This window comes from Pelophylax lessonae (assembly GCF_965119305.1).
Source record: "Pelophylax lessonae genome assembly, chromosome: 5".
NCBI lineage: Eukaryota > Metazoa > Chordata > Amphibia > Anura > Ranidae > Pelophylax > Pelophylax lessonae.
Genome location: NC_138772.1, coordinates 141,408,578 through 141,423,047, shown reverse-complemented (window position 1 = coordinate 141,423,047; position 14,470 = coordinate 141,408,578).

Below are 14,470 nucleotides of genomic sequence, written 5' to 3'. Positions count from 1 at the left end.
GTGACAGTGCTCTAGGATGTTTTTTTTTTTTTTTTTCCAGCCTAATCAAGAGTAAGAACCTAGCTCCTGGCATGAATCTCTGGTCCTGGCATTGTTTCCTTTTAAACTGAGTTTTTTTCTTCTTTAATTATTTTCTATTCCTGTGAGAAATACAATCAATTTGGTTCCTGTGAGAACTACAATGAACTGCCGGACTTGGCAATGGACTGAATATCCTAGATCCTTAGTCTTCCCAGTCTGGCCAGCGCGCGCGCCACGCTAGGTAAGGCGCAACATAGTCCCACTTGCCCGTGAGTGAAACACCTCGCGAGGATGCACACAACCTGGTCGCGGACTGAGTCGCAGCGTACCTCTAATCCGCAACACCTCCCCATTCCAGGATGGGGAGGTGGTCTGCCTGGAGTGGTGCCCACTCGATTCCATGGTGTGATTAGTGTCCCCCCCTCTCCCTTTGTGGTCATTTGGGGGTAGACGTGGGCCCCTCCTTGGGATGGTCAGACCCCTGGGTCCTCTTCCATTCCCCCAGCCCTTATAACAATCACGGTGGTCTTTTGTCCCCAACCTAGCCCCACTTCCACCACCCCCCTTTCTGGATGAGGTTGGTAGCTGTCTTTGCCACTTGCTCCCGAAAGGGGGGGAGTGGGTGTGGTTGTTGCTGTCCGGATCGCACACGGGGGTCTTTGAGCAAGTTCCTGGCCCACCGGAGGTTAGTGACTGGGGCAGGGATGTCCTTTGGGCTCCCTGCAGTTGTTATAGGCTGGGGGGAGGAGAAGTCTGCGCCTCACGTGGCTGGATCGGGCCGAAAATTTGGTACGCGGCTTCGCCGCCTACTCGCAGCTGTTCGGGTACATGACCAAGCTGTCTGAGGGTCTGACTGAGCTGATATAGTGGACGGTACTGCCGACGGATGCCTGCCTCACGCGGCTGGATCGGGCCGAAAATTGAGGCCGCGGCTTTGTAGCCTACCTGTGGCTGACAGAGCTGGCTGTCCAAGCGACTAACTAAGCTGTCTGAATGACTGACCAAGCCGGATCGGTCCCCAAATTTAGCCCGTGCTTTTGCCGCCTACGCGGGGCTGGCTGTTCGAGCTGCTGACTGGGTTGATAGAGCAGCGGACGGGAATCGCCTCTCCGGCCACCCAAACACCCCCCCCCCCCCCCCGAGGGGGTTGGACATATGGTCTACCTGGCGCCCCCTTGAACCGGGGTGCGCTGCATTTTTTTTTTTTTTTAGAGAAGTGAAGCAGGCATTATTGTGTGAGGGTACTCTGTCTGTGCGTCTGCGTCACGGCGGGCCCCCTCTTCCCCTTTCTAGGGGGCTTTGTCCATTATGGTCAGCGAACCTTTGGCCTAATAGGTGGTCCTTTTGTGGACCTTTAGCCGGCGTCTCCTTGCAAAACTGTGGTCCGCGACCTCCCCTGCTTATGTTCTCAGGGTGAGCTTAGCATATAGCGACTCTACTGAGTCTGCATACACGCACTTCGGATGCTCGGACAGTGAGGATGATTCCTCTTTTACTGCACATGTGCATGCAAGGGCGCACTGGTGGATGCACTGATTGTTTTGGTGCAGGAAACTTAAAACATGGGGAATGCAGCTGCTGGTGCTGCTGCATCAGAGGGGTCGGTTCCCCCGAGGCCCGCAGATCCCCTAAAGTGGCAAAGGTATTTCTCTTTCGTCCACCGACGGACGTGGCTGCTGCTTTAAATCATAGACAGATGGGTAATAAGCCCCTCCCACTGGGAGTGACCAGGTAGAGACAAAGGCTTTGACACGCCCAGGGAGGCTAGGGCCCCTTGGTTATTACCCCTGGCCTCACTGTTGCATCTTCAGTTTTAGCTGCCTGGTCTTAGGAGTGGCCAAACAGCTCCCTGCTGGGACCTTTTGTCCTAGCTCTGTTTTAAACGTCTTAAAGGGAACCTTTTTTATTTTATTTTTTTGTTGCTGCTGACTCCAGTTCCTGTGGAATGCCGGCTGGGTTTCAGACTGGCTATATGAGAGCCTTACGGTCTCCCAGTTTGTACCAGCGAGCGCTTGCAGACCCTAGCTCCGCGCTGGGTCTCCATAGCTACTAGTGTCCCACGGATGGGGACTAGCCTGTGGGTGAAACACCCCGCTGGGATGCACACACCTGGCATGCCAGCATTGTAGCCTGCCCCTTGGCCAACAGCGCCCTTACTGCGGTGCAGAGGCAGTCTGTCAGGATGGATGCCCACCCTCAGCAGCGTGGTTCGGTAACTACAGTCCCCCGTCTGGTTAGCGGGCCTGGGGCGGACGTGGGCTTCTCCAGAGGTGAGTAGGACCCTCGGGTACCCATACCTCCTACCACCCTCCTCCACTATGAGGGGGTCACCTGGGACCTTCCCCTCCTACCCTGACCTCTCCCTACCCTGGGCTCCGGACCCCCGGGACACTTTTAGTGGGGGGTCCCCTTTGGATGACTTGATCAAGACGGTCACTGGGGGAAAGAGCATACTCCTTCACTTGTCTAAGGGTAAGTCTCCGTCACGTAAGCGAGGTCCTTCCTTTACAGCCCAGCGTCTTTTTTGTGCGACCGTGTCGCAGAAAACCAAACAGACTTTGGGCGGAAAAGGATCCGGGAAACAGTGGGCTGGTAAGCCGAAATCCTCTGCCCCCAGCACCTCCAAGCAGACCCCTTCTGCCTGAAGGGGGGCCCCCACCCACTTTAAAGGGGGGGGGACGTCTCCATTTCTTTCCGGATCTTTGGACCTCACTGTTGCACTACAGGTGGGTTCACAAGGTAATTCAGTCCGGGTAAAAGATAGTTTAGTTCCCGTCCGCCAGACTTTTTACCTCCAATCTTCAGCTGTCCCCAGACCGCCTTGCGGGGCTGCAGGAAGCGATTCGGGATATGCTGTCACAAGGCGTGATTGTACCAGTTCCTCATCAGGAAGGCTTTTGAGGGTTCTATTCGAACCTGTTTACTGTTCCATGGAAGGAGGGAAAATTGCATCCGATCTTGGACCTCAAAACTCTGGTCTGCTTTGTGTGCGTCCAGAAATTTTGCATGAAGTCCCTGCGGTCAGTGGTGGCATTAGGGGGACCTGTTGGCCTCGATCGATATTAAGGATGCCCATATCCATATCCCTATTTTCCAGGGTCATCAACGATTCCTCTGCTTCGCGGTAGGCAAGGACCATTTTTAATTTGTGGCGTTACGGTTTGGTCTTGCCTCTGCTCCCAGGGTCTTCATCAAGGTGTTAGCCCCTATCCTGGCTCTGCTACGACAGAGAGGAATAGCGATTCTGGGGTACCAGGATGATCTTCTCCGAGCGGACTCGTCTCTGACATTTGGATTTGGAGGTGACCATTCATGCTCTGAAGCAGTTTGGTTGGAATCTCAACTTTCAGAAATCTGCCCTGGTTCCAACAACCAGACTGGAGTATCTAGGGAAGATCCTAGCTTCGGCAAAGGTAAGGGAAGCGATTCTGTCGCTGCTGGCTTGCAACCTGGTGTCTCTCAGGTCATCTATGCAGGTGCTGATGGTGTCCTCCTTTGAGGCCGTACCATATGCTCAGGCCCACACAAGACTTTTGCAACAGGAGATCCTTGTCAAATGGACAAGGATGGGGAGTGGCTTAGAAGTAGAGCGGTGTGGACGTCTGCTCTGGGAGCTCCTCACATCCTGAGCCTTTTTCACCCATCCTGCAGCCGCAAATCTTACTATTCCTACCTCTGGACCCTTCCTTCATGTTGAGGTATATCCCTGCTTCACGACCATGCCCTCCAAGCGCAAATCCATGGTGCCGCAGCCCCAGTCTAAGACTTTGGCGCCCTCCGCCACATGTCCTGATGCCATATTGGCTGAGCCACTCCGTGCGATTTTCTGGTGGGCCCCCCCCCCCGGGGACCATCCGAGGCTTTTGTCAGTGACCCCCCTGGGGCTGCCATTTTGCTGTAGACTTGCCCTACATTAATGTCAGAATTCCTCATTGTAATGTATGGGCAGCCATTTTCAAAATCTTCCCCTTAGGAATGCATGGGGCGGTCATTTTCTTGTGGTCCATAGTGCTGGACATCATAGGAAAGGCTTCAGACACTTTAGGCATGACCCGGTGTTTTCACTTCCTGTGTCAGATTGTTTCTCTCTGCTGTACAGATCGTTCCTTCATGGCTTCTGATCAGTTTGGTAATGTTTTTTGGGGTCTCCTGTTGGTTTCCCCGCACACACTGCTAACAGACTGTTAGGCTGGGACTTGCAGTACCGCTGTAGCAGCGGTGCGATCACGTTTTTACGACTTTTTTAAAGTGACAGTACATCTTTTTAACCACTTAAGCCCCGGAAGATTTTACCCCCTTCCTGACCAGGGGGTATTTTGCGATTCGGCACTACGTGACTTTAACGGACAATTGCGTGGTTGTGCGACGCTGTACCTAAACAAATTTGGCGTCCTTTTTTTCCCACAAACAGAGCTTTCTTTTGGTGGTATTTGATCACCTGTGCGATTTTTTTTTTTGATCACCCGCTATAAACAAAAAAAGAGCGTCAATTTTGCAAAAATAGCAATATTTTTCACATTATTTTTATATGAAATTCCCCCCAAAAATGTAAAAATCAACATTTTTTAACATTTTCGGCCAATTTGTTTTATGCTACCTATGTTTGGTAAAAAAAATCGCAAAAAGCGTCATTTTTGTTTTTTTTTTAAACGCGTAATGGCGGTGATCTACGATTTTTTTTTTTTGCGGTACTGCGACATTGCGGCGGACAGATCGGACCCTTGACTGACATTTTTGACACTTTTGGGGTTACCAGTGACATTTCTACAGTAATCAGTGCTATACATATGCACTGTTACTGTAAAAATACACTGGTAGTGAAGGGGTTAACTTTATTTGAGAGGGAGGGGCTGTGTGTCCCTAGGGGCGTGCTTTCTACTATGATTGGCTGTGGCTTCAGATGTATGAAGAGTGATCGACAGTTCTACATAGTAGAACCGTATGATCATCCTTCATACACCGGGGAGAATGACAGGCGGCTTGTTTACACAAGCCGCCTGACTTTCTCCCTCTCCCCCGCTGATCGATGAGTGACCGGCGGACATTGGGTCTGCCGGTCACACGCGCGGGGGGTGCGTGCTCGCTCCCTAGACCCTCACAAGCGAGCGACGTAGACCTACGTCGCTTTGCCTGTGAGGGGCTGACTGCCGACGTAGATCTGCGTTAGGCAGTCGGCAAGTGGTTAAATTTAGTGAACATGGGAGTCCCAGGACAAAATTTCACCTGCAGACCCCCTATGTGCGACTGCGGAACCCTCTGGGTCGCATCCACTGTCAGCAGTTTTGGAAAGCCTAGTGTCAAAAGGGGATTGAGAACACTTGCCGTAAGCGGCCTTCGCCTCATTCTGTTGTATCTTCAGATTCAGAGGCTGATGTGGCTGCCGCAGATGCATCCCACCCTGGTGGCTCTGTGTCATTACATTCTGATGGCGAAGAGGACCTGTCCTCATCGGCCACTGCACGGGAAAGAGCTTTGGGGAAAGCATTTAGTTTCAGTGCGAGAAACTAAAACTAAAATAGCAGATGAGTCTACAGTGTCAGAACCACAGGTGTCTTTTGGCACCTGCATATCCCAGAAATCGGGCAAAGTGCTCCCCTGTCGAACTTTTTGACGATATTGTCAATAAACAGCGGGGGCGCATTAAGCACGTTCGTGGTGCCCAAGTATTTTAAACACTGTTATCCCTTTGCAGATAAGGTTTCCACGAGGTGGACAGTGCCATCAAAGGTGGATCATCCAGTTTTCAGACTGGAAGAAGTTGCTATTGCTAAGAGCATGGACTTTCCTGGCACCGCAATATGACAATCATGTCGTAAAAAAAGTTATTTTATTAGAAAATAGTTAAAAAGTTTTAAACGTTATAACAGAGTAAATGTAAATACAATCAAAGGATTACTTAAAAATAGATCATAAATATTCCATCACTATCATAGAGTAGGGGTAACCCTCAATCACCACTAAGGTGTATAGATACCATAAAGACCTATTACTCATAAAAAGGTCATAATGTTTATGGTGACGACATGTATCCGGTGATGGGGGGGACCGCTGAACAATTGGTTTTCTCTACATGTTTTGCGTTTTTGCATAACGCTTCTTCAGGAGAATATTATGAAATACAGTATCAACATAAGATCTAGAAAGAACAAGGGGACAGTGCATGAGTTACATACAACATACATCCTTGATTCTTATGTATGTATATAAAGACAAATATATCTATATCAGTGTATATCAGCAAGCATAGTTGGAAAATACATAAAAGGTTTCTTACCAATACGTGATGTATAGACACAGGTAACACCAGGTCCCAGTGCGGGACTGATTTGAATAGTTTACACTGCAGTGCAGAATAGCCGAGTGCCAGGACTATATGCAGATAGAGGTGGGAGGATACTTAAGAAGAAAACTTTTCCTCACGTTCTTTAAATCTATAAGTATTACGTATATGTAGTCAAAGTGTACCTAGTGACACTCAACAGAGCTACATAGTAGATGCGATAAGGATAGATGTCAATTAGGGTGGAGGAGGAACAAAGTAAAAATCTCCATTTTCTTACCCGAAGTGTGCTTTTTGATAGGGTGGGATGTGCCAGATGGGACACGATCTATACATTCAGACGGTTGTCTGGAGTGCGTCACAATGTATTTAACACCTTACAATACGCAAGGTCCGGTTCTATAGAGAGGATACAACATACTGTCTACATGAAAAAGGTATACCATAACCCTATAAAGGGTATGTATTGCCAGGTAGTAGATAGTAATATGTATGAGACCGTACACCCAAGGCAGGAACAGTATGAGGGCGAAACAAAGGGAAAAAGGAGTTTTTATATGTGCTGTTTTTCTACAGGCCCTGGATGAGCAGGTTGGATGCTACACGGTCTCTGGATGTAAAGGTTTTTTACTAGGTGTGCCTTCTAGTCCATTGGGTACGTAGGGGGTGAAAGCGGAGCTGAGGTAACACCTGGATGCTGAGACAGCAGATAATGGCACTGCTGGTCAGTGGGCACAGAAATATCACTCTGTGTTACTATATAAAAGGCACACAGAGAGCAAACAGACTCTGTCTAGCCACTAGGTGGCGACCATCAGCATGTACTACATCAATGTATGTCTTACCTTGTGTGTATCGCCCTTTCAGTGATCTGTTCCCCAAGGACACCGGGCAGGAAATAACCCTGTTGATAGCCGAGCAGACAGTGGCGTCTGTCCGGCTGATTAAGTATCCTCCAACTGAGCGACGTACTCCGCTGATAGGCGTGCTGACGTCACTCAGTCCGGCATGATGGTGCCTCCCATCCAGTCACTGCGCATGTGTAATCACATGCCGCTCGGGAATGGTAAGGAGACAGGTCTGGGGGGGTATCCAGTTTTCAGAATGGATAAGTCTACTGTGGTCCCGCTGGAAGAATCCATGGCCTTTACGGACCCTGTTGATGGATGGATTGAGTCTCTGTTCCACCATTTACAAGTGATAGCGGGCTCCATATTGAAACTAATTGACCTTCCCTTTACGGGGGAGGGGATGTTTGGATCCTCCCCGGATGAGTTGATCAAAGGCCTTATGGGTAGGAAGAGTACTCTCCTCCCTCAATCCTCTAAGGGCAAGGCACCACGTGCTAGACGGCCACCTTATACTGCTCATAAGCGGCTTTTTTGTACCTCTGGGTCGCAAGAAAAAGGAAAGCCATTCAGGTCTTCTGGGAGTTCCAGGAAGAGAAGACGTGGTCAGGCAAACCAAAGACAGGCCAATCCGGATCTGCAGAAAAATCTTCATCTGCATGAAGGGGCGCCCTCACCCGATTCTGGGGTGGAGGGGACGTTTTCGCTTCTTTCCAGAACCATGGACTTCTTTGTTTCAGACCGCTTAAGGGATCTCCCAGTGGTGGTACAAGACCTGCTGTCGCAAAGGGTGATTGTGCCGGTTCCCTCTCAGGAACAGTTTCAAGGGTTTTATTCAAACCTGTTTACTGTGCCCAGGAAGGAAGGCAAAGTGTGTCCAATCCTGGCCCTCAAGGCTTTGAACTGCTTTGTGTGGGTACAGAAGTTTTGAATGGAGTCCATTCGCACGGTAGTGGCGTCCCTACACCAGGGAGACTTTTTGACCTTTCTAGATATCAAGAACGCATATCTACACATTCCCCATCTATGCTGGACACCAGCGTTTTCTCAGTTCGCTATAGGAGAGCACCATTATCAATTTGCGGCGTTACCCTTTGGTCTCGCCTCCGCCCCCAGAGTCTTTAGCAAGGTACTGGCTCCGGTGTTGGCATTTCTGCACCAACGAGGGATTTCGGTACTGGGGTACCTGGATGATCTCCTATTTAGGGCAGACTCTCACTCAGTCATGTTGGATGACTTGACTGCCACTGTCCAAACTCTGCAAGAGTTCGGTTGGAACATCAATTTAAAAAAAATCTACCCTGATACCTTTGATGAGACTGGACTATCTCTACCTGACTTTGGACTCCGCTCTGGCAAGGGTCTTTCTTCTCCCGGACAAGTTGCAAAAATTGCAGGGGGCGATCTGGTTGTTGTTAGTAAGCAATCTGTCCTCTCCTCTGGTGGACACTACAGAGGCGCTGGCCGCCGTGAGGTCAATATTGGCTGATTTACGCCTTCCCGCCTCTCAAGCTTCTGCCCAGACTTCTACGCAGGATTGAGGCAGAAGGGATTCCGGTCATCTTAGTGACTCTGGCCTTGCTGGGGTTGGTATGCCGATCTGGTGCAGCTGATCGCCAACATTCCTTAGAAGCTTTCCCTCAGAGAGGATCTGCTGTCCCAAGGGCCAATCTACATCCTGCTTTACAGTTGCTGGCTTTAGCGGTGTGGCTGTTGAAAGCCAGGTATTGAAGGATAGAGGTCTTTCTGACTATGATTCCTACACTGTTGAAGGCCAGTAAGTTTACTTCCAGGAAGATCTATCATCGTACATGGACATCATACATTTCATGGTGTGAATAGTGCACCCTCGCTTGTTTTCGGTAGCTAGGTTTTTTGACTTTTCTTCAAAAAGGGGTTGAACAGCGTTTGGCTTTTTCAAAGGCCAAGTGTCAGCTTTGGCTGTGTTTTTCCAATGTCCTTTAGCTACGCATGCCCTGTTTTGCACTTTTATTCAGGGGGTGTGTCATATGGTGCTTTCGAGACAATCCCCGTTACCTCCGTGGAATCTGAATTTGGTGTTATCGGTTCTTCAAAAACCTTGCCTTTTTGGTGGCTATCACTTCTGCTGCAGGGTGTCTGAACTGGCGGTGGCGTCTTGCCATTCACCTTATCTGGTGGTCCACAGAGATTAAGTGGCACTTCAAACTAATCAGTTGTTTCTTCTTAAGGTGGTTTCTGATTTCCATTTGAATGAAGACATTGTACTGCCTTCACTCTGTCCCAAGCCCAAGCATCCCAAGGAAATTGCTTTGCATTCTTTGGATGTGGTTAGGGCAATTTGAGTTTACCTGGCGGCTACTGAATCTTTCCGGAAATCAGTCTTTGTCCTTACCGAAGGACCTCCGAAAAGGATTGGTTGTGTCTGCTGTGACCATATTCAGATGGATCAGGCAGTCGGTGGTTCAGGCTTATTCACTGAAGGGTCAGGTTCCTCCTTTCCCAGTGAAGGCACATTCTACTAGAACGCTGAGTGCCTCTTGGGCTTTTCACCATCAGGCGCCAGTGATGCAAGTTTGCAAGGCGGCAACTTGGTCGTCGGTGCACACGTTTGCAAAATTCTACAAGATAGATGTGTTGGTATCTTCGGATGCCTCTTTTGGCCCCAAGCTTTTGCAGGCTGCTGTCTAACCTTGCTGGTGGTCTGATTATGTCAGAATTTTTGATCTAAAAGTGGTACATTGTTTTGCATGGAAATCTGTTTTATATTTTAGGCCTGTAAGTCTTAGGAATAACTCACTTAAATCTATCCATTAAATCTATCCAAACAAGAGTCTAGTAGACATCCTGGGTATGATAGTTTGAAATACGAAATCATAAATTAGAATATAATAGGAATACATTTTATTCAGTAAAATAATCAAACCAAAAACACTGAAATGTGTACAAACAAGGGATGCAATATTACTAGTCACTGTAATAATGGTTTAGTTAACATCTCGGGTATGAAAGATTTTGAAACATTGGACTGCACAAAGTTCAACATCACACTCAGGACAATATAATCTGGTTTCCTTTCTTATTTTCTTTCCACTGCCATCTCCCTTCGAGCAACAAACCATGCACACCCTTGTAGGTGCTGACTTTGTCTCAGTTGGAGGGATGTAGTCCATGAAGTGACTACCAGTCAGGCGTTCTGGGTTGACAACGCCAACAGCACGACGTCCAGATCTATTCCCAGCCATTGATGGTGTTTGGTGATTTAGAAAGATACATTCAGCAACTTTCCAAATGAAGTCCGAATGAATCACAGGCTTGTCGCTCTTTTTTTTTTTTTAATAGCAGAATGTAGGCATTCCGCAAGCATTGCTCAAGATGTCGTCTGAAGATCTTCTTGTAGTACTTCTTTTGCTGTTTCCTCATTGCTGGGTAGAATATCATTGATTGGTGGGCTCTTGTCGAAACCTCCCATGGTGGTTTTGTAGTCTATCACTACTTGTGGCTTCATGACTTCTTTCCCACCTTTCATGCGTACCATAAAAGTGGCGGTATTATCCACTGTACTCATTAGTCACACATCTTTCTTGTCCCGCCATCGCAGTGACATAATTTTGCATTTCTGCCAGGCAACCATTTCTCCTGTCTAGAGCTTCTTTTTGCCAAACATTGGCGGCATGTTGTGACGGTTAGCCCTAACGGTTCCATAGGCATCTGTTTTGTTTTGCAGTAAAACCTCATAAAGTTCAGGAGATGTATAAAAAGTGTCAGTTTTTATACAATAGCCCTGATTTGGCTCAATGAGTGAAAGAACGGAAGATGTTGCCACTCCATAATTGCTGTATATTTGATCTAATTTTGTTCCTTTTCCAGTGTATATCAATGAATTCCAAATGTAGCCAGATTATTCGCATAACATGTAGGATTTTATGCCAAATCGTGCGCTCTTTGATGCAATGTATTGCACCCAGCTGAGCCTTCCCTTGTAGGCCATTAGACTTTCATCTCTGCTGATGTCTCTTTCTGGCACATAGTTCACTTGGAAATTATGTAGAATTATTTGATATACTTCCCAAATTTTCATAGTTTTTGGTGGAGGAGGAGTAGTTTCATCAAATTCTCCATTGTTTTTGAAGTGGAGAGATTTCATTATGAGGGAGAATCTGTACTTCGACATGACCATACCAAAGAATGGAGTGGCAAGTAATGTATTGGTTGTCCAATAACACTTCTGCAGGGGTTTCCCCACCATGCCCTGAAGATTTATAAGGCCCAGAAATTTCCAAATGTCATCTTTGGTTACTGGTTCCCACTTTCTGCATCTTGAAAATTTCTGATGTGTAGCCAATTGTTGCTCTTTGTACCGGTAACTATTTTTTCTATAACCTCATCGGTCAGAAATAATTGTAGGTATGCCAAGGGTTTGTCATGGTCAATGTCAATGCTGAGCTCAGTCGCAGAATCGTCGCTGTTGTCAATTTCAGTACCTGATGACGAATTTTCCCCCGAATCACTATTGCGCAGTTCTCCAAACAATTCTCATTCATTGTTGCTGTTTTCCAGTTCGTTTAAAAGTGCTTTTGAGCTAAAAGAACGCTTTTTGGATGCCATGAACGTTCTCAATTTTCCAGGCACAAAGAACTGCTAAAGTACAGGCAGGGCACTGGAAAAGACAATGGGTGAAAACCTGCGGTAAAATGGCTTGATACAAAGTTGTAATCCTAACCGATTACACTGTATCATGTCATTTGTTTCTATTTATCTTTTGAATTTCCCGCCGGTTCCAACCCCCTGCATCGTGGCGCTCGCAGGGAAGGGAACCAGAAGACAGGTGCCGGATCACATAGCAGGAGGATGACTGGAGGACGCTGGGGGATCGCAGTGGAAGGTAGGTTTGTGGGGGTAATCCCGAGTGTGGCTCAGGGTTATCGCTTTTGGCACTGTATATTAACTCGGTGAGCTCCAGTTGTTGAACTGCTTGTTATTTGGTTGGCTACGTTTTTAGCCTTTGGGGAATTATGTTCTTCTTTGTGTTTTTTCCCACCCCTCATGAAATTACTGCTTTGGGACGTCCCAATGGCTAAAGAAGATATGAAGCTGCGTCTGTCAATGAACGATCAAGAAAACTAGATTTTGTCTTACCGTAAAATCCTTTTCTCTGAAGTTCATTGACAGAGACGTAGCACCTGTCCCTCTAATTATGAGTGGAATGGGGTTGTTGTCTTCTAAACACTGCTTGCAATGAAACTAAGGGCTGTAGCAGTGTGTGGGGTTATGCCTATAGGGATAGCCCCATGAGTGTGGTGAAGTTTTTGTGCCCTGCCTAGTATCCTATTCATGATGGGAGGAGCATAACCCAATGGCTATAGAAGATATGAAGCTGCGTCTGTCAATGAACTTCAGAGAAAATGATTTTACAATAAGTACAAAAATCAATTTTTTCCAGACCCGCGGATCTCCCTGATTTTTTTTTTTCTTCACTTTACAAAATGCAATGTTAGCAAACAGAAGAAAAATCTAAATTAAATCAATATTTGGTGTGACCACCCTATGTAGACCAACTATGTTTGACCACCCGTACGTATAAATTCTAGCCTTTTGTTTTTACTTCATCAAATACACACAGGCTAGATTTAGATGTTCAGCACGTGAAACAATTCCTTGAGTCATTTTGAAATGCTCATCAGCTGTTAGTCAAACATTGCACGAAACGAATGTGTTCATATACATTTGGTGCTTCAAAATAGTGTGCCAAAATTCTGTGAACTTCCACCTCCGTGTTAATTGTGTTCATAAAACAATCCTCCACCAGTGATTAGATGGCAGCTCACCTTATACTTAGACCCCTGTTTTACTAGTTTAGTGCCTTGAAAAAGTATTCATACGCCTTGAAATTTTCCACATTTTATCATGTGACAACCAAAAATGTATTTTATTGGGATTTTATGTGAAAGACCAACACAAAGTGCCACATGATTGTGAAGTAGAAGGAAGATGATAAATGGTTTTCTACATTTTTTTTTTTTTTTAACACAAATAAATATCAATATAATATAAATAAATGAAAAGTGTGGCGTGCATTTGCATTCAACCCCCCTGAGTCAATACTTTGTAGAACCAACTTTATCTGCAATTACAGCTGCAAGTCTTTTTGGATATGTCTCTACCAGCTTTGCACATCTAGAGAGTGACATTTTGCCCATTCTTCTTTGCAAAATAGCAGATGCAGGCATTCCCTCCGATATTTTTTTTTCAGCGGGTGATCCCCCCCCGGCAATGTAAAAGCCATCATAGCGGCTTGATTGCTTTTAGGGCTCTTTCACACAGGTGGACCGTTTTTTTTTGTCCCCCCCCATACATCCCTATGGGGCATCGGATGTCAGCGGAGACATGTCTGCTGACCTCTGATCCGATCCGTCAAATCTGGACAGATGGTAACCCTATTTTCCATCCGTCCAGCGGATCGGATCAGATGGGATCGGATGAGAACGGACCGACGGTCCGTTCCCATCCAATGCCCCCATAGACATGTATGGGGAACTGACAGCTGTGTCTCCGCATTCAGAGCGGAGAACAGCTGTCATCCTCCTGCTCAGCGGGTGATCGGCGAATCGATCCTCCTGCTGAGATAAACTGAGTCCGTCTGACGGATGGACTGTGTGAAAGGGGCCTTACAGGCGGTGAGAGGGAATGTCCCCATCCCACCCCCGCGCCCTCCGGTGCTTCTCTGGTCTCTGCCGTGCGATCGGGGAGATAGGGAATGAAATTGCTGGCGTGGGTGGTTTACCATAGAGCTGCTAATGGACCAGATAAGTCCCCGGCCATCTCTATGACCCTCGGAGGCCAAAAGCAATGTCATGAAATTTTTTAAAGAGCCCTGTATCATCGTGCTTGCACGCAGAAGCGAACACATACATAGGTTGCACCTGCCTATGTAAACGGCATTCAAACCACACGTGAGGTATCCCCACGAACGTTAGCATGAGAGCAATAATTCTAGCCCAAGACCTCCTCTGTAAAGCCCCGTACACACGTACTGATCGTCGGCCGAACGATCGGCCGTCTTTTGTTCAGGGCTGTCGTGTCTGTTGAAAACTGCAAAAGACTGCACACGAATTTTGTCAGCCAACAGCCGACTGCAGAAGTGATGTCATGTGATGGTTAACTTTCCTTGTCTTTTTTCTTTTCTGAGCATGCCCAGTCTTGCTAATCTGCTGTCTGTCGGCCGAAATCTGTACTGACTGGCGAACAATCGGCCGTTCTGGTGTTGGCCAACAAAATTTTTAATGCCTGCACAACAGATTCTGTTCGGCCGAAAATGCACTGTCGGCTGTCGGAAGCATCA